Raw genomic sequence first — 20091 nt, forward strand, 5'->3', positions numbered from 1 at the left:
AGTGGTAGAGCAGCGGCGTATCTAGCCAAAGATCGTGGGTTCGCATCTCGCTTGTGCCATAAACTTTTTTTTCATTTCAACTGAAAACCTTAATTAATTGTAATTTACTAGAATATGAATATGAAGAAAATGACCAATTTATGTACGGTTATCAGAATTCGACGAAACTTGGCCTTCAATATTAGTTTCTTGAGCCATGTTATAATACATAAATTTTGTCAAAATATGCTTAAAGGAATTCACCCTCATCGGCCTAAGCTTATTACTAGAGATGAACTCCCGTACAACACATTTTTGTTGATATCTTGCCAGCCTAAAGGCCTAATGTGATAAAATTTAGCGCAATTATTGATCAAGTTAGCCCTTGACGCTGTAATTTATTTTTGGCAAAGTCACAACCCTTCCGAATAAAATGATAAAATTAAAATATGTTTTGTTAATTGACCATCACAAATGGTTTTACTATTTACAACCTTGCTAAAACATGTGTAAAATATTTTTTACTTTTCATCAATTCTCTTGACAAAAAAATCCCCATTTATTTTTCGGTTCATCTTTCATTTTCGTAATTTTTTAAATTTATTTTTGCTGGCAAATCACACGTGATAAATTGCGAAGATTTTAGAAAGTCTACGGAGCTTTTAGAAATATATAACCTTTTTTTTTAAATATATCTTTTCTGGAAAGTCCCGGCAATCGAATGTGGGCTCCAGGATCAATAGCTAGGTCATTTCAGCACCCAAAGAAATAAGTTTCTAGATTCATATCAATTCACATTCTTAAATACATTCTTTCCTATTTACATACCCATCTCAGTCAGAGTGTCGACTTGGCACTTAATCTATCACCCTCTACACATTTATAAGTAATCTAATTGAAGGTCGATGGGTATTCAATATTCAACGAGTTCTAAAGTAGTAAGAAAATATATCTCCTTTCCCCCACCCAATAATAAGTGTGAATGAGAGGGAACGCTAAGTTGAGGATGAGATATTTGACAAGGAGATGAAAACTCAAAGCCAAGAACTTTTCCGATTGGAAAAGCACTCGAATGATAAAAGCGTTCAGGTGTAATTGACCTACAGCATCCGTGATCATCAGCCTCTTCACCAATAAAAAAGCGGAGATTGGGTGCACTTTGGCATTGTATCATGGGTCGATACAAATATAAGTAGATAAACTTAAGGATACAAAAAGAGTGCGTGATTTTTGAAAAATATTTTTTCAATAATTTGAATAATTGACACGGTGCCCATCATTATAAGGTAAAGGTCGCGGGCTAAGTCAAGTGGTTCTACGTTCGAATCCGATATAGTTGCTGATTTTGTTCAAAACACAGACACCCTGAGGGTGGTTTGACCTCAGTTATTAGGAACCTCAAAAGAATAGAGTATCTTCGGTAGCCCTTCCAAATTTTGGTTAAGGAAGAGGCCATATTCATACAAAATATTAGATCAACCAAAAGGGAACAAATATGAATTATGGTATTTAGAGTATTTGAAAAAAAGCCATTTAAATATCTGCTTGAGACTATTATACAAGAATATCATAATAATGTATTGCATAAAGCAAACTGTACAACGAATTAAGACGTGATCTAAGCAGGGGCCACTGCATTTCTAATAAAAACAAAAAAAATGGCAAAAAGGAGGGAAAATTCAAAAGGTGCGGTTGAGATGGGAAGTTGGTGTCCGAGTGGATCGAGGTCACGGTAGCTCAAGTGGTAGAGCAGCGGCGTATTAAGCCGAAGATCGTGGGTTCGAATCCCTCTCGTGTCATTGACTTTTTTTATTTCAACTAAAAACCTTAATTAATTGTAATATATTAATTGGTCAAGCGGACCACAAAATTAGTAAATTTAATGGAAATAAAAACAAATTTAATTTCATGAGAGGAAAACTGAAGATTGTGAGCGAACTGCTCGGTTTAAATTTTAGAAGGGGCTGGACGGAAGAACGGTATGCTTGCACAATGTGTAATGTTGGCGCGGTGGAAGATATCTTTTACTATGTAGCTGTCTGCCCTATTCTAAACGGATTTAGACTAAAAGCCTTCAGGAAAAATGCTTTCCTACGAGAAGAACTCATTCAATTCATGAATGGCAAGAGGTAGGAATGTTTATACTCTTTTAATGTAATGGATTGGAGATACAGAAGGTTTTTAATAGACAATTACAATACCTGAAGGAGAGTATCATCTTAAGTATTGCAATAATGTAAATATTTGCAATAGCATGTATATAAAAATAATTTAAGTACATATAAATTATGTAATTTCATCTTTTTGTATAGTAATGTATATATTATATGGTTTTATTATTTATTAGATCTATTAGGTTTCGTGGTCCGATTGTCTAAATAAATTATTTTCAATTAATTAATCTTTAATTAAGGTTTTGGTTGGGGAAAAAAAAGCCAGTGCCTCGAGCGGGATTCGAAGTCACGATAGCTCAAGTAGAGCGGCGGCGTATTTAGGCGAGGGTCGTGGGTTCGAATCCCTCTCGTGACAGTGGCTTTTTTATCTCAACCAAAACCTTAATTAAAGATTAATTAATTGTTACTTATGTGGGTAAATGAATCTGTTTGTACATACTAGCTAATTATTTCATAAATTTCACAACTCGACAAAAGGACTCTGTCTATGTCAAAATGTGTTTGGAGAAATAAATTATGTTGAAGCAAAAAATAGTGCTAAATACGTATAAGGTTACATTTGAAATTATACATTGTATTTTGTGCCGGAAATGAAGCAATTAAACACTTTATTATTTTAAAAAATATTATGTCATCTTTACGCACTGTATCGGCCAGGGACATCGTAACGTCTTGCTCTTTGTTATACTTTTGTCACGGTTAAAAAACTAAATACATTTTTTATTTTAACAAATTCCTTGAGTTGGCTGGAAAAAAAGTCTTACGGCTGACAAAAGGCCGCATTACTCCTATTGTTGGCTTTCTTCTCTCGTAAAGCCATTATTTAGGAATGCGGTGTCTTTCGTCCTTTTGAGTCAAAACGATTGTCGCCTTCACAATCAGTTCCTTCAGACGGCCGTAACATCAAAATAATATTCACGTAGGAAAAGTCATTAATAGTATGTTTTTCTTAATATATTTTTAATGAAGCAGGAGCATAATGTGTAATGGTAATTTTTGAAGATTTTCATTAAATATCGGTATTTGTGATATGAAAAATTATCTTACCATTACTGATTTAAAATGTGTTAAATTCATTTTTGCAACTTTTTGTTCGCTATTATCTGTTTACAAGCATTACTTATCGCGATAAATCATATTTGAAATTTCCCATTTTGCTTTTCTTCCTTTTGGGCTATTGATTTCCAGAGAAACACTTGAAGCACCTTTAACAAAAGACTGGGCTTCTTTTGTCAAACACCGGCATCACATGTGAAGAGGGTAAAACGGCAATGTGTCTCTGTAGTAGTCTCTAGCTGGAGAAGTGCCTTCCTCCCTTCGGGGCCACAAATCCATTCCAAAAAAGGTGTAAATCTCGCGTAGCTCACGGATCCTCGGGCCGATGGTAAAGGCAAGTCTGAATTATTAGGCCTGTCAGGATGAGCAAACCCCATAGTTCAACGGCGAAGGGGGCCCCTTTTTCCAGAAGGCGCCCTTCTCGGATGTGTATGTACACTTTCCTCTTCTCGTCTTGGGGCGACGGAGTATTTTAACGTTACGCTCATCCGAGGCTAAACGTTTTCAAAAGAATATAAAAAAAGGTTCAAAAGAGTCCAAGAACTGTCCGAACATTGCCAAGATTGAAATAAACCCGCTGACAAAGACACCAACAAAAACAAACAGAAAGAGAAAACATAAAAATAGACGTTAATCTAAAACGATCTTCTACAATAGCCAAGAATGTTTGCATTAATAATAAAGCTTACTATGTGAAGAAATATCCAATCGCATACAAAATAGTTTTTTTTCTTAAAACTTACAATTGAGATACCAAACAACCTAGAATGGGCTCGTATAGATCGATCCTGTTATCCAATTTTATTTTAATTATCTCGGTTAAAAGTATGAACAAAAATCCAACAGTTTTGACCACTAGATCCATAGATCGTGTAAAAATTTAATAACAATGAGAAGTGGAACAAAAAATGGCATAAACCTTTCATGAATGACCGGGGTCAATTTAATTTCCGTGTATTATTGCACTTCCCCTACCATAACCAAACAACATAGGAAAAACATGTGATCATTTCACATGTTGAATAAAGTAAACAAAAAATTAATAAAAAAACGAGCTCTTTGTTAGATTGTGAAGATAAATAAATGGATTTCGATTGAAGTACCAAATAGAAAATAGGGCGAAAAAAGTAAGTGTTTTTTAGGCTAGTCAATAACAAGATGGTAGAATTATGATGGCTATTGGTCTGGGAGTGTGTATTCATATTGAACCTACATAATTTGGTGTGCCTTCATTCACGGGTTTTTTGAATTACCCACACCGTCATCTTCAGTGAGGTACTATAATTTGTCCGAGTGGGGTTTGAATGTCTTCGGATCCGTAGTATGTCGATGGGGCGTGGTCACGGTGGTCATTGAGGTTGTAATGGTATGAAAATAGTGTGTGAATGTGTGTTTGTACATTTAAAATTTCTCCGTCTTTCAGTGCTATTTGTTTGTGTATAGCTAGGTTGTCCTGTACATTGAATTGAGATGTATTAAATTTACGGCGTAATTTGTTTTCCCGTCGTTGTTTCTGAAGGATCTACGATGTACTTGATTCGATCGCATAATTTCCTTTCAGTCTGTCCAACGTATGTGGCTCCGCATTGACATGTGAACCAAAATCACCGTCAAGCAGTCCAGTTGTGTCTAGGTTTCTTTTTAGTTTGCCTGTTATTATTAGTTCTTAGTGCTGTTTTTAGTCCAAATTAGTTAACCAACTTCTTAGGCCTATAGGTTTATTTTTCTGTGCATGCGAATGTTGTCCATTTGTATTTTTTTTTTTTTGCTACGTTCGTTATTGTCTGTTTTACAGCACCTGGCACTACCACTTAAAAAATCATGAACGAATATGGGTCAAAACATAATAACTCTAGAGTCCCTTGCATTGCCGAATTATTCTGAAGACAGCAATGTTTAGGAATATTTTGGATGTTTTCGTAAATGAAAATAACATTAACTTTTCAAATTAAAAGTTCACTGCTTGTAAACAACACGTACCAACACCTTCCTCCATAGGCACTTTCGCTCATAGAGGTTCCATTCGGTGAAGGTTAAAGCAATTAAATAGCACTTAAATAAAATATTAGCTGGAACTACAAAATAACTATATTCAATTGGTATTTACTATTCAAATCGAGCTTTTAAATTGCCCACTGTAAATTTAAATTTTATTCGCCTGTCCCGAACATTCAAAAACGTAATATTTATGAAAGTATGAAACGCTTCGTTGAACTGTGAAAATAATTAAATTCACTAATTTTGTGGTCCGCTTGACCAATTGATATGTTACAATTAATCAAGGATTTTAGTTGAGATAAAAAAGTCAATGGCACGAGCGGGAAGAAAAATGGCAAAGAGGAGGGAAAATTCAAAAGGTGTGGTTGAGATGGGAAGTTCATGTCCGAGTAGATCGAGGTCACGATAGCTCAAGTGGTAGAGCAGCGGCGTATCAAGCCGAAGATCATGAGTTCGAATCCCGCTCGTGCCATTAACTTTTTTATCTCAATTAAAATCCTTGATTAATTGTGAAAATAATATGTAAAACATGTACTGTAAATGTAAATGATTTTTCGATAAATCATGTACATTGCATTTTACATTCACAGTTCAAAGAAATGTTTGAAAGTGATTTAACCCGTTCAGTATCGACGAAAATGAGTTGCATTTCTCGATATTATTCACAACCAAAAATTCATGGGCTATGTCCGGATGCTGTGCTATCCACAGGTAGAATGGATGAAAGAATTGTAATGGATAAATCACTGCTTAAAAAAATATGTGGACAAAATCGATATATCAAAACTATGGGGCCAATGACATCGTTCGCTTGAGATTAATTTTTTAAAATAAACCATATTTTACCATTTATTTTTTTTTCGACCATTCAAATATAACTATTTATTCTGTACTGAAAAAAATCGATTTTATTACCTTTTACTATCTTTTAGTTTCCGATAGAGATACAATTAAAGCAAAATAAATAAAAAAGGATATGAACAAAATTAAAAATTTATTATTGACAATTTGTTACATAAATTTCTTCAGAAATTCTTGATTCTTAAATTTTCGTTGGGATCATCAAAATAAAAAATTTTATATAATTTAAGAATAGAATCGGTAGACGGACGAAGACAAATTGAGATAACTAAACTTCTAATTGCCCAATTATTTTAGGAAGAGGAGTCCAAAGTCCCAGGTGAATTTAAATTTGGCAAATTTAAATTTTGGTCAACTATTTTTTTTTTTTTTTTTTTTTTTTTGAGGGATCTGATCCGTGATTTAAATNATTATTTACTTTTACTCTTACCTTACAACCGGAGTCCTTCCTTTGCAATGCCTGCAGCATTATTGAAAAAGAATACTAAATTCCGGATGACGCGTCACACACTACTTCACCGTGCGAGTCTTTCAAAAGATATGGCAATTTCAAAAATTTCGAAATTTAATATCACCTAGGTTACAAGCATTTTGTTTGTTTGTCATTTGTTTTTGCGGTTGTCCGATGTTTTTGAAACGACTATCAACTAAATTATGAAATTGTGAGAGAAAAAATATAAACTTTCTTTCATAAAATCAGCAAATACAAAATATTTTTCATGAATGTTTTGCAATTTAAACATCTCGGTAATATATATGCATGCTATTCTAATATGGATTTATCATATACAAAAATACCATATGATCCCATTTGTATAACATAAGTATAAATAATATGGCAGCTGATTTAATATTTATTTCCGAATAAATTATCTAATTAAAAAAGCATATTTTTTATGAATGGTGAAAGCTTTTTATTCCGGGTTGAATTTATTCTTGCCTGTGTTTAAAAATAAAGAATTGTTATGTTAAAATGGCAATATTGTCGGTACTGACACTTTATTGATATATAATAATTAATTACAATTGTTAATTATATCAATTAATGTGCTCTATTGATTGGACATTTGAATTTTATCCAAAATTGACCATGTTTGTAGGACTATTTTTGCAATATAATTTTTTTCTGGCCTAGTCTGATTTTTTGTTATCACTTATATAGTGACAATTAACAGGTAGTGTTTTCTTAATAGTTTAAATAATCACGATTTTTTATAGTTACACTTATAGTACTCACATCAATACGTTGAATGTAGAAAATTCTAAAAATTTAAAATACCTATTTCACCCTGGGCTATCAAAAAATTAATGTTATTTGCAATTAATTCTATGTAGATTCGGTTTAACAAACCTGAATATCGATTTGATGTTTCCCAAAGTTGTGTCTGAACAAATTGAACCGAATATCTTTCATTTATTTTGTTCAAAGGTATTTGGCCGGAGGTATAAACATGAATTTCAAAAAATACGTCCTGCAAAGACAGTATGTTATCACAAGATTTCCGATACGAAACCTCGGAAGAAGCAGTGTATTTTCAAAGTTCAATACCTCCTAGCATAGCAGAAGGATGATCGTCCCCAAAAAAAGTAAGTACTACATTCACAGTAGCGCCCTATCAAATTTTGGACATTTATATTAATTGATTATCAACATAATATCTCCAGGAAATAACAATCTGAGGAGTATGCAGAATCTATTCGACGAAAATGATATACCGTCCACAGAACATATCGCTATAAACCAGCATCAACGGTGGATTAGACAGATAATTAAGCTAGCTTCGTCCAACATTACTGGTAGAATGAAGGTAAGTTTTTTGAAGACATGGTAGGTTTGGAGCATAAAAGATAGAATTAATAAAAGCATATACATATGTTACGGGTAACACGAATTACCTTTCTCTTGCAGAGTTTGTGATAGCAAGCTGATCCTGAAACTGGTTCTGCTAGGAGATACGAACGCCAGCCAGAACATGAACACAGTACGAAAAGTGGAGGTAGCAGTAATATCAACATTGCTTTCATACAAACACAATAGCAAAGACTAGATAGTACTATGAGTACGGTTTAGTATCATTATAATCATAGAAACTCTATAAAAAGGAAAACTAGAAAAACAAATCTAATTATTTCTATCTTCTAGAGTTAAACAAGGAAGATCTGTTAAGTTTGGTTTCAAGAGCGAAGGCGAAATTTTAACGCCTCTAATCGAAATATATGATCTAATGTATACTTTTTGAAGATTTCGAAAAAACTCACAGGCAAATCGTAAGTAATTTCTTTGAACGCGCAAAAAATTTATTTCAAATGTACTGTCGTTGGGTGATTTGGATTTGTGTTTTGCGCTATTCGAGGATCAATATTGTTTCCACGTTACTGTTTTAACAATTCATGTTCAATTTATCCTTAGTCTTTGATCACAGAGTAGGTACGTACGTCACGGTGACACAGGCTGTTTTCATCATTGATGTCTCAATTCTCTCCACAGTTTCTGTATTTTTATCTATTCATACTACATCCTTTCATGTTCCTGACGGTGGACGGTTAGTTCGCACATTCCACCTTTCTTTCAGCATAAATTACACTTTTTTCCTTTATTGATTTCCGAATAACTGCCATAAAATCAGTACACATGAGGTTTCGGTAAACTTTGACGGCACGGATTGTTGATAATAGTATTGAAGGGATAAATTCAGTGACATGCTCCATATGAAGAATCGTTCGTACTTATCGTGCACTTAGTCCTTGAACTTCAAGAATTTACGACATGTTCACACAGCAATTTTTATCATCTACTTTACAACCCTCAAACCATTTATCCCTTTCTACTAATTTCTGATTGTTCCTTGTCTTTTCCTAGGGAGCGGAGGGTAATTTGGCACTTCTTGACCACTTTTGAACTTAATTCGTTAGACTTTACTCCAATTAGAGAGAGTAACGGCACAGAATCCGTATATAAGGATCTTCAAATCTTTTCCTTGTTACTTTCAGTTCATACACTTGAATTTTTAAATTATTTTATGTAACGAGGGTATCATAGGTCAAGATTTATCAATGTTGCTCTGTTACCAATACATGTTCAATTTATCCTAAAGACACGATCACTAATGTCTTCATCACGGCCATCTTGCCTGTTTTTACCATTTATTTGAGAAACATCAATCCGCAAGTTATTTTACTGCTAACTCTATAATTTTGGAAGTGGAGTGTTATTGTCAACGTCCTTACTACTTTTGACCTTAATTTATAATAATTAAAGAGGCACAAAACGCATAAAGATCATACGCAAGAGTCCTAGCAATAGTTTAATGTAACGTATCATTTGCTTATTACCATAACTGTAGTCTGCGCGTAATCCTTGTCTTTTCTCAGAAAAAGGAGTGTTATCACATTATTCCTGGTATTCTCCCAGCTTAATTGCTTAATTGCTAAAGCTTTTATGATGTTTGATTGGTAGAAGTCTATAATCTAGCCTTCTTTCAACTATCTCTACTACTTGAAGTTTTCAAGTGCATGGATATATCATTAAAACATTCCTGGGGGTTTCAGCAGATCTACATTTCTTAAAAATTTTCTGTTAATTTTATTCAGTTATACGATTCACCATTAATTACCAAGTATGTAAGTCAGGGTCCCATAGAAGGTATTTACTATCCCTTTAACAACTCTCCAATTATTCATGTATTTGTGCTACTATTCCAGTCCTTGACGTAGGGGAGCAACTTATCTCTTCCTGACAAGTCTATTTTTATTTTAGCTTAATTCGTAGTACTTAGTACTACTATACTTCTTGTAGTGTGTAGTGTGTAAATGGTAGAAAGTTTGTATATAAGGGATCATTCCCATCGTTTGATTATTACTTAAGTGCAAAGACCTTAAGTATAGTAGATATTTTGCGATGTCTTCTCTAGGAAATAGTAGATTCCATCTTGGCCTGTTACCAATTCCTGTACTTAGCCGTTGATGAGAAAGTATGTAAGCCATTGTCATAAATTAGTAAAAGTAATATTATAGGGCCGGTTTATTTCACAATCAGCTATACCTTTTAACTACTAACGCTAATCCCTCCCTATTCAGCTTTGAAGTATTAGATGATGTGGAATGTAGTCAAATAGGTTTTTCTTTCTTTCCATAATATGAATCCATTAAATTCCAAATTTTGGAAAGACAAATTAATAAAAGCACTACTATTTCCTCCGATTTTGCACATAATCAAAACATTTTTCGACACATCCTGACAACATTTGAATTTAATTTATAGTATGTTTAAGCATTTATTAATTTGCAACAAGCATACACAAGTTCCTATTAATCTTATAATGTAGTGTAAGTTTGGTTTATTATCTTATGAGCAACTACAAATAATAGTTAGTCCTCGCCATTTCCCAGACAATGCATTGTTATTGGTCAGTTTCTTACCTAGTTGCACCTAACTTCATTGTCTTTATGATGTATTAATGGTACGTGGCATAAGGTTTGTTCGTATGGCCTCCTATGAATTTAGTGTTGCCTGAAATGTTTGAAACATTAGGTGGATGTTTTGTTTTATAAATTCCAGAGCAAAATTGGTTCAAAGTGATTCTATTATCAATTCTTATTCAATTTTTTCTAGACTATTGATTAGCACGTATGAAACTCATGTTCACTCTGCTGTTTTTTATCCACTCTTCCACAGGTATCAAACCATTTATGCTTTCTATCTCATATACTGCTACCCCAGCCCTGTTTCTAGACATTGAAGGGTTATTTTCCACTTCCTGACCACATTTTTTGTTTTTTTATAGTAAATTTTGGCTTTTATTACTGTACAGCTAACAGAAATGATGATATGTAATCAATTTTTTCTTTATATTCTAAGCAGAAAGCAGCAATTTACCTGACAATAGCCGGTTGTTTGGGACTTCTTCACTACTTTTAAGCTTAATGCTGCATTGTTTAATCTATAGCTGGCGGAAAGCCTGTAAATATATTTTCAATCAATGAGTAATTACCTCAAAGGGAGAGAATTTAGCAGTTGGAGGATTGTTAGGTACACTTTTTCAGGTCAATATTAGTTCAAAGTCTCCAAGTATTAATTCCTAATAACATTACAGCTACTGCCGTTTTCCTGTATATATTTTATATACTCACTATTTCTTGCTATCCAATGAAGGTGTTAGTAACATAGTATAAATTAGAGAATGCTACCCTACTTGAGCTTTATTCCTAGTGCATTTATTACCGTGTAGCCAGCAGAAAGACCCTTATTATGGTCTGAAGTTAATATTTTTCGGATAAACTACACCTATTCTGGGAATTTCTCCAAGTTATTTAAGGTTTAATGCTATTACCTTACAATTCCTATGCAATATTTCCATGACCACTGTTCAGAAAATATTTAATTCATCGTCATAGTCCTGTTGTAATTATTAATTTTAAATCCTTGTACCATTTAATCATCTAGTAATATTATTGCTACTACACGTCTTTTACCTAACAGGAGACGTTTGTTTGGACCATTTTTGTTTAATTAATTGTACTTATGTTTATTTCTCATAAAGTCTGTATAAATGCTTATCACCCTAAGTGCATAAAATTTGACATCATTGATGATTGATTAGAATATCGATTGTACGTTATCTTAGGCTTGAAGACGGTCTGAAATTTATTCATAATATTATCATGTAACTAGCAGAATGTATGTATATATGGTATTCTTTCAAACTTTTGCAGTGCATATTCGTTGACAGAATGGATTACTTTATTGATTAGCTTTGTTCCCGTGGCTTTTACCATTTCAACGTTACTTCTATGTTACTGTGCTACAAATTCTCGTCTAATTTAATCATATCCCTTGATAAAAGTAAGTTCGTATATGATTTTTCTATCATCTGTCAAACTATGAAGGATTTCTATTTGTATTGATGCTACCGAGGCATTGGACGGATATTTGGCACTTCCAGAATACTTTTGTACTAATTTCATAGCAATTTTCTTGGCATAATGCTGCATAATATTATTTTAATTTATTTTTTATTATCTACTAAGTCCATAGACTTCAATGAATGAATTTTTATTATAGAAATGCATTATGTTCCGGTTGTTTCTTACAAGTCAACAGTGGTTCCAGTTACCATTACATCATTTGTCACAAAGTATGAAAGTACCTAAAATTGTCATGCATTTCGGTCACTCTAATGATTTATGTCTTCTTCTTAGTATGCATGCTATTCCCATGGAGAATCGTATAGACAAAATGTGTTTAGTCAAATCATATCATTAGTAGGGGATGTTGGGTGGCAATACGTTATGATACAGCCATCTATTTATTTGTCTAGACTCTAGGTCAATGTTGAGTTCAAGTTATGCTGTTAATAACTCATATTCAATTTACCCTTATTATCTATTTTAAAACCCACAAACTCTTTTTGAATTTCAAAGAACTGCTATCGCCTTGTATTTCCCCAGACAGTGAAGGTTCGATGGTCCTTCCTGCCTATATTAAAGCTTCTTATTTCATGACTTTGTTAATGTATGACTGGCAGAAAGCATGTTTATCTTCATTTTTTAAATATTTTGCACACGAGCTTAAGTACTTGATTCTTCACATTGCGTATATTAATGATTCATTGTATGAATGGATATGTACTACCAAACATTTTATTGCTTTTAGATAGCCATTAACGATAAAATTTACTGTTTTATTAAATAATTGCGATACTAGCTTGCTTTAGGAGTCGATGGCATAAACACCATTGGCCACTTATTTGTTTTTAGTTATTCTAGCAATAACATGTAAATCTTATGATACAATTACATCCATACATAATTTGGATTGATTGGACGTTGATTCAGTTATGAAATTTATTTGTTTTCTGTAAAGTGACTACTTGTTTGTACTAGAAGTTGAAAACATTTGGGAAGAGGCGAGTCGTGTTTTGAATATTGTCGTTGAAGAAGAGGGATTACTCTGGGGATGAAGCGGCATGACAACCGTTTATACGTTGAATGTCAATAAACAGCAATATAGAATTCAGAAGTGGCTGCAGCAATCAGCGTTAGGAGGTCGACAAGACAAACCAAGTATTGAAAACAAAATCAATCGGAACAGAGAGCCGGTGACAACCGACTATCAAGACCTGTGCAAGGTCAATAAAAATAAAACTTAAAAACTGGGCCAATCAATAATAGTCGGATAATCATTGATGGAAATTATATATTACATTGTAACATTGCCAGCATACACCAGGAAATCGGAAAATCAAAATTTTTAGTTTTAGGACCGACATTGGTCATCGCGAGCGCTCTGTTGGCCATGGCCAGCCTTCTTTTTTTAGTTTTGCATTATTTGTTTGTATTTCTTTCTGCGTTATAAACTACTTTGTTTTTGATGCTTCTCACAGCCATGTTAGCATGTTGTATGACATAACGGAATTCTCTTTACTCTTTATCCTGCTACTATCCTCTCGCTTCCTCAGGGCCTCGTCATTTGCGGATAAAAACAAACACAAATGCACAGAAACATAGAAATATAATAACGGGATAGTCTCGTAACATCCACACTACCTCAGAGTACCCGATATTCTTCGGGGCGATTGGGGATGTGCGCTTTCATTCACCAAAATAAATTACATTCACACATTCATTCTCACAACAATAGAGCACTCGATGTAGCTCGGAGTAAGTGGGGATGTGACCTTCATTCACACAAATAAATTATATTCACACATTCATTCTCACCACAATAGAGCACTCGAAAAAGCTCGGAGTAAGTGGGGATGTGACCTTCATTCACACAAATAAATTATATTCACACATTCATTCTCACCACAATAAATATATAAATTATATTCACAAATTTTTTCTCACTACCACAGAGTACTTAATACTCCCGAGGGAAAATTGGTGATATACCTATCATAGTAATCAATGATATTTTTCTTTTATTCCAGTCTAAAGAGTTTTATTTACTTTTTATTTACATTTATTGGCCAGTTACGAACACATGTCGTCAAATCCAAAACCTAGGCTGATGGCTGAGTAAAGTAACTCGACATTATCAGCCAAACCAACATGTCTTTTAAAGATTTATACATTATAATTCTGTTTACCTAATTGTTTTAAAATGTTTGGCATATCAATCAACTTAAATGTATGATTTTTATTTTACGTATTTATGATTCATTTATGTAGTGGATATTTCTTTCATGCAAACATTGGTAAACTGCCAAAAGACGGTTTTATTATATTATTGGATTAGATGGGTATTTTGGAAAGCGATAGCATTGATCGGCCACTTATGTTTCTATTTATAGGACTGATAAAGTTTATATGGTTGAATACCGTAGATTCATGAATACAGTTTATTGAAATTTGTTTTCTGTAAACGTAAGGACTTCTTCGTGTTAAACTTTGAACATATTCGTAAAGAGTTTTTCCAGTTGGGTGGAAAGTCTCGTTAATAAAGTTTTAAAAAGCTAATGAAATCAATTTTACTAATAGACGGATATACTCGTTTGACTACCTATAGATCAAGCGGGAGATTTCAGTTTTGTTGTTGAAACAGAGGTGTTACCCTGGGGATTGGCCGGCATGATACAACCGTTAGTAGGATGAATGTAATTAAACGGCTTTATCTAATTTAGAAGTGTCTTCACTAATCAACGTTAGAAGTCCCAGAGCTCTCCCTAGACCCGGAAACCCACTGCCGTTAACACAAACCCGATTTCAAAATAAAATCAATCGAACCGAAAACGACTTTTGACAAAGGACATATTTTTATCTCGCTCACTTTCACTCTCACTTTCAGACTCTAAACAAAATTCAATAATATTATACCTTGAGTTGTAAAATATCTAATTAGATGAACCTAACTGATCGGTCGGCAGTGCTTCAGGGCGTAGAAGCGGAATCGTTGTCACAAGGATCAGTATAAATGTTTCAATATTGCCAGTGATAGAGTAATGATGAACGAAATAATTGTGAAAATAATGAATTTCTAGACAATAAATAAACTATTTCATTTTATAAAAAATAAAATTTACATATTTAAATCATGTAAAATCGGTTCACACCAATTTTTTTGCATGATTTAAACGTTCTACTAACTTCTACAGAACCTGGCGTTATTTTTTTAAAATGTTTGTTTAGCTGATTACTATTGATAATTGATCACATAATTAGTTAAAGACACTAATCGATATGAGAAAAACTGATTAAACGTAAAACGATTGTCAAAATAGTCCATCTGGAATGCGTAGAATAATAGTTCACGAAACGAAAGCCATGTATAATATTGCATAGAGGAAAATAACCACTTTCAAATCTAAAAGAGTACCTGGTCAACACATTATATATCTAAAATTCCTTTCGTTGCCGAATTATTCAGGAGGTAAAAATACTTGCGAATATTTTAGATGCTTCATACAAATGAACATCCAGAAGGTGCCAAAACATGAGAACGAACAAAAATCATTTCGTCAAGAGTTTATAATGTACGCTATAAATTAATCCGCGTCACACAAATGTTGGATGAATATTAGAAAAAGTGTTTTCGGGAATAAAATTGATATGTTTCTTGTACGAATGAATAAAACATGTCAAAATTGTGTTTTTGGTTTTAAGAGAGTATGTAGAGATAAACATGAGCGCTGTTGTCCCTTCCTATACAATACAAGTACTGTTACAAACCAACAAACTATCCTGCCTATGGCATTCGTTTGTATCAACTTCAATTTTTTTAAATAAATGAGAATTTCCAAATATTAGAACTTTTTCAAACAATGTTTATCATATTCAGAGAAAACAATGTCGTTACTATAATATCATATTTCAGCCAGTTATAGAAATATAATTAAAACAATATAAATGAGCATATTGAAGAAAATAAAAATTGATTAATGACAACTTTTTTACATATATTTTCCATAAAAAGATTTATTCTTGAATTTTGTTTGGATCAACATTTACCATTTACTATATTTTAGTTGTCGATAGAGATAATTAAAGCAATATAAATAAAAAAGCGTATGAACAAAATTAAAAATTTATTATTGACAATTTATTACATAAATTTCTTCAGAAATTCTTGATTCTTAAATTTTGGTTGGGATCAACAAAATAAAAAATTTTATATAATTTAAGAATATAATCGGTAGACGGACGAAGAGAAATTGAGATAACTAAACTTCTAGTTGCCCAATTATTTGAGGAAGAGGAGTCCAAAGTCCCAGTTGAATTTAAAATTTTGCAAATTTAAATTTTGGTCGACTATTTTTTTTTTTTTTTTTTTTTTTGAGGGATCTGATCCGTGATTTAAATNTACGAAAAAATAAAAATTAAGAGACTTGAACAGGAAATTATTATTTACTTTTACTCTTACCTTACAACCGGAGTCCTTCCTTTGCAATGCCTGCATCATTATTGAAAAAGAATACTAAATTCCGGATGACGCGTCACACACTACTTCACCGTGCGAGTCTTTTAAAAATTATGGCAATTTCAAAAATTTCGAGATTTAATATCACCTTGGTTACAGGCATTTTGTTTGTTTTGGCACTTGTTTTTGCGGTTGTACGATGTTTTTAAAACTACTATCAACTAAATCATGAAACTGTGACAGAAAAAATATAAACTTTCTTTTATCAATTTTAAATTTTAAAAAAATCGGTTGTAATCGTATGCAGTTTATATTCTTTTTAAATTATCATCATATTTTTTATAATATACAGAAATATCATATGATACCTAAATGGCATATATTATTAATATGCCAGCTGTTTTACTAAATATTTTCAATTTTAAATCAAATAAAAATATTTTCTTATGAACGTCGAATTGATTTTAATGAGACTAGATTCAATTCTTGTTTGTAGTTATAAAGAAACAATTCAAAGTTCGAAATGGCAATAATGTCATAATTCACCTTTTACTGTTAATTAATTAACCGCACATTGTTTGGAAATATTTGATACATTTGTATTTCATTCAAATCTGACATATTTGTATGCCTCTTTTTGCATCATATTTTCATCCCACCTTGAATAATTATTTTATTATATATTTCGATAACAATACGTTGAATGGTAAATATGGTATCTAACCCGAAAAGAATTATGAAATGTCTTGACTTATCAAGCCAGAATGTTTCGAGTGAGTTTTGGCTAAACACAGTTGACAAAATACTTGTTTCAATACAATTAAGGTTATTAGGAATTAATTCTACATTCATTTTTGCTAAATTGACCAATAGAAAAATACGTACTTTTTTCATACGTAGCCAATTATCAATCTAGGGAGTATGTAAAATCTGCTGGATGAAAATAATATTCTAACCACAATACTTATGGTAATCAATCAGCATTGGCTGGGACTTTAACTATTTATTGAACTTACATAGTTAGCTAGTTTTTATTTAGTAAAACTAGCACAATGAAACAACAATGGAAGGCGCGTTTTGTTGTAGGCAGGGCGTTCTGGAGGATAAGTTAGAATCAATAAACCAAGTATATTGTTACACTATCGAAAATGCCGAAAACGTTGAAGGTCTGCGTCGCAGGGAAATAAAAACAGAATATAGGAAATATTCTTCAATAATATTATGATTGCCCTTATTTAAATGCACAATACCAAAGATAAACTGAAGTTATATAATACGAGTTGAGTTTGGAATATTTAGATTTTTAGCTAGGAAACTCCATAAAAATGGAAAACGTAAAAACCAAACTTATCATTTCTGTCTTGCAGATTAAGACACCGTGTACATCCGCATAATTTCATGTTGAAAAGCCGAAACATAAAATCAACAGTGATGCAATAACTACAACAATAACACCTCTAAACAAAATATTTGATTAAGACCAAAGTTTTTGACGCTTTTGGACATCTGCACAAATTGTATCCAATTTCAGTGAGGTGGCAGAAAAATTATTTCAAATGAATTACTGTCATTTGAATGAGTTCGATTTGTTTTTAGGCACACGCCAAGATCAGAATTCCATGTTTCTCCGTTCACAATTGATTGATCCTTCGTCTTTGATAACCAAGTATGTTCGTCACAGTCCCTCTCAATGTCTTTATCAACAACTCTCCATCGTTCCGGTCCTTTTCTATAGTAACTTCTCGTTCCATTTATTTTAGTATCGTTCGTTTTAGTTCATACTTCCTAACTACCTTTCAGCTTGATTAATAGCGCCTTTCAGCATTTATTTGCTTATTACTGGCATAAAGTGTAAACACGAGGTCGTATCAATCATTTCCTTGTTACCTTAAGTGCACTGACTTTGACTGTATGGGTAATGATGATGGATATAAGTTGGGGTTTTTCTTCCCCAAACACTGCAGCTTTTAAGCGTATTGTACTTTACTACTTCCTTATTTGAGTTCAATCGACTCATTCCTAATTCTAAGAAGTCATTCATTGGCTGTCGTTGCTGCATTTTCATTATCTGGACTTTCTTTCTATCCCAGATTATATACTGCATGAATTGTTGTCTATACAATTGATTGTATGTTCTGAGACTTTGTCTATTTTCACATTGGTTCCTAGCTATTACATTTTCTTATTTATTATTCTTCCCGTACAATTCACACGTAGTCCTAGATCACCAAGTAGGTAAGTGACTCACAGACGGATGTTCTATCTTGCATTTACAACCCCCAAATAATTTTTCCTTTAATACTAACTATTCAGAAATCGTGAGATGCCGTCTAGTGTGATGAAGGTTTCAGAAAAACATTTTCTTTATCGTGCCAACGTTTCGATCTTTATTGAGATCATCTTCAGGGCCTGGGATTTACAAACATTGTTTACATTTAACAAATACATTTAGGATATGGAAAAGTGAATTTATACAATGCAAAATAATTTTTTTATATTCAATCAACGTATTTCTACTCACTCAAAGTGTTTGTCTTCTGTGTAAACACTTCGTGTTAGTAGGTATACTTTGTATAAAAAATATATTTTGCATTGTATACATTCACTTTTCCACATCCTAAATGTATTTGTTCAATATAAACAATGTTTGTAAACCCCAGGCCCTGAAGATGATCTCAATAAAGATCGAAACGTTGCACGATAAAGAAAATGTTTTTTTGAAACCTACATCACACCAGACCGCATCTCACGATTTCTGAATAATTATCAATTAACGGTCATTAATCACCACACATTTAATACTAACATTACTGATACTTCCATGTCTTTCCCAGAGTGGAGGGCTATTTGTCACTTCTTGATTAAATTTGAATATTATCCATAATGCTTTTACGAATTTATTTCCGTGAAACAGGAGGAAGTCCATTTATATGCATATTCTGTATACACAGAACCTAACCTTTGAGTTTAATTCATAGTACATTTCTACTTTCATTATTTTGTTACTGGTGGAAAATCTGTATATACGGGGTGTCCTTTTTAGATGGCCTGGCTGAATTTCTCTTGAACCAATGACGCTACAAAAAAAACCTGTTTAGTTTTTTTAGTTTAGTTTCAAATTTTTCGTTTTTTTGGAAAAAAAAACTATACAGCGAACCTCAGGCCCAGTTCAACATCAAAATTTCAAATTCGATATGATACGTCCCAACATACCATTTAAAAGGGTTTTATGCTGAAAATAATTTTATTATAAAAGAATTAAAGGAGTTTAAATTGGTAAAAAATGACAAAGTTATGGAAACATTTTGAAAACAAATCATTCATTTGATTTGCTATTTATTAATAACATTTCATCTTCAAACTGCCTGCCTTGCGTAGATGCAAAGATTTGCTCTTTTTAACCACTCTTCACGGTGGTCAGAGCGATAGAGGCGTGGAGATGGATTGACAAGCATTTTCTATCTATGACTTTGCCGGAGTTATTCAACTGACGTTGCTAGGATTGGCGTGGACTGTTTTTTAAATGGCCCTACAGAAAATATTCAAGTGGAATTATATCGGGTGACCGAGGAGGTCAACAGATGTGGCCATTAAGTCCTATCCACCTATCCCGGAAGTAACAATGCCGAAGAAAGATTCTTTGTCGTTGTTGCAGAGGAATAAATA

The 20091-nt window shown here is 32.8% G+C and overlaps 1 protein-coding gene and 1 long non-coding RNA gene across 17 annotated transcripts in view; one reads left to right on the forward strand and one right to left on the reverse strand.

Moving 5' to 3' along the window:
- The window catches only part of LOC106667815 (protein eva-1 homolog C), a 618009-nt gene that overhangs the window by 446372 nt on the left and 151546 nt on the right, over positions 1 to 20091 (reverse strand). The window lies entirely within an intron of this gene.
- Positions 4216 to 18722, forward strand: LOC106667818. 5 transcript variants are annotated; one of them, XR_001340652.2, is made up of 7 exons: positions 4216 to 4336; positions 7498 to 7655; positions 7734 to 7876; positions 7978 to 8128; positions 8212 to 8336; positions 17793 to 17960; positions 18022 to 18722. It is a non-coding gene; the product is annotated as an uncharacterized LOC106667818 (long non-coding RNA). The 5 variants fall into 5 exon arrangements; XR_002910407.1 differs by having other exon boundaries at positions 4217 to 4336; positions 17793 to 18722; XR_002910409.1 differs by lacking the exons at positions 17793 to 17960; positions 18022 to 18722 and adding an exon at positions 12951 to 13239 and having other exon boundaries at positions 4217 to 4336; positions 7978 to 8133.

The sequence above is a fragment of the Cimex lectularius genome, unplaced genomic scaffold (assembly GCF_000648675.2).
Source record: "Cimex lectularius strain Harlan isolate CLEC.00 unplaced genomic scaffold, Clec_2.1 scaffold87, whole genome shotgun sequence".
In the NCBI taxonomy this organism is placed as follows: Eukaryota; Metazoa; Arthropoda; class Insecta; order Hemiptera; family Cimicidae; genus Cimex; species Cimex lectularius.